Source organism: Centrocercus urophasianus, unplaced genomic scaffold, assembly GCF_019232065.1.
Source record: "Centrocercus urophasianus isolate 14NV4802_14NV808 unplaced genomic scaffold, USGS_Curo_1.0 seq_24, whole genome shotgun sequence".
Taxonomy (NCBI): Eukaryota; Metazoa; Chordata; class Aves; order Galliformes; family Phasianidae; genus Centrocercus; species Centrocercus urophasianus.
In genome coordinates, this window is record NW_024884800.1 from 9,186,692 (window position 1) to 9,188,449 (window position 1,758).

Genomic DNA, 1,758 nt, shown 5'->3' on the forward strand with positions numbered 1-1,758 from the left:
TAGCCCCAGGACTGTCCACTGCATGTATTTGGTCGCAGCTGCTCCTGTTCTCACCACAGAGCTCAGCCCTCAGCCCGCTCTTCTCCCTGTCCATCAGCTCCCAGATGGGAGTCCTACTGGAGATCCGTGCTCTTCAGCGCCACGTGCCCAAATGGGCCGACCCTTCAGCTGCCTGGTGCACTAGCTGCAGACCTCTGCAGTTCCTACATGGCACAGCAGCAGCCAGAAGCGGGCCCACCTTCCTGCGTTCCACCAGACTCTTCATCTGTAGCCCAACGCTGGCAGCAATGCTGCTGATAATAAAAAATTCCAATTAGTAATTCAAAGCAGTCATCGTTCTTGTGCTGAATTCAGAGCTGTGCTGGATGGATAGATGGACGGAGGACACCTGAAAAAGAATAAATTTAACCAATTTCTTCAAGCTTCTTCTTACAGCAAGAGCCAACAGAAGAAGTTATCTTCATTTCTCTTTGCTGCTTGAAAATGGCACAGAAAATCGAGTAAAGTTGGTAAGAAAAGCTGGACACATAGACAGACAGCAAAACCCATCTGACCTCTCTGTTCTGGAATGGCTTTGGGCTACACTGAGGAACACACAGAGTTCTGGTCTTAGGGGTTCTCAACAACCCCCAAACACCAACTGCTCACAGAAAGCCAAATGCCAGCTTAGAGAAAGACTTTTCAAAAGAATTAGATGTAGGATTATCAAAGAGGGGGGAAAAAAAACAAACACCAACATATTGGGTCAAATTCCTCCATTGTGGAGTTTCATTTAAGTTAATAATGCTTCAATAGGGATGAATAGAGTCCAAAGCACATACGTAATTAAAACAGAGGCCCCAGGCTGTTGCTAGACTGATCGATGGTCTCTGTGCTTCTCTGCAGCTGCCTAAATGACACCAACATTGAGCTGCCAGCAAGTTGCTGGTGACCCACTTTTCTGTAGGAAGCCGGAACCCATCATACAGACACACACCCACAGCTCTCAGCTCCTATGAGCTGCTTCTGATCTGACTTGTAGGGAGGAAGATAAACTTTGGAGCACAAGGGAGATGCAGTGAAGTTCTCTATCATTAACTATTCTAAGTCACCACTGTTAATGTGTATTAATCACATGTTGTTAGAACACTTGCTGACTTTTAAGCAAAGAAACCAATCTCCCATGAGAGCCATCTTAGCAAACCAAGTTTTGTAAATATACAAAGAGAAGTGGCAACAGATTCAAGAAGCTAGTGGAACTGCAGGCCAGACATTTGGAATACAGAATTCCCACAAGATTTTCTTCCTCTGTTCTCAATCATTCCATTCCACTGAGGCAGGAATGGGGAAAGGAATGAGGAATCAGATCCCTCATTACTTTTAAGGAAGGACCTTCCTTCATTTTTACATTTTCAGTTGTTTCACTCTTCAGTTCCAATTAAATAATCTTGTTGTTTCCCTTGACTTTACGTACGATGTTTCATTACGTGCTGCTTCTGGTTTATTCATAACTAAATGGCAAAATGTTTTTCCTGAGTGCTATGACAACACAATACTTGTTGTCCCTCTTGTAATGGCTATTGATAGTATTGAACCACTTTTTAATGTGAATACCATCTGATCATATGTTTACTGACATGGGGTTTGGGGTGTTGTTTGTCTATAACATAATGTACTTTCCCAATTTTTAGGTTTCAGGGCTAGATTTTGATCCCTATAATTTCATTGACTGGTCTCTGGTGAAAGAGATAGGGTTATGAGAAGATATTGTGTAATACA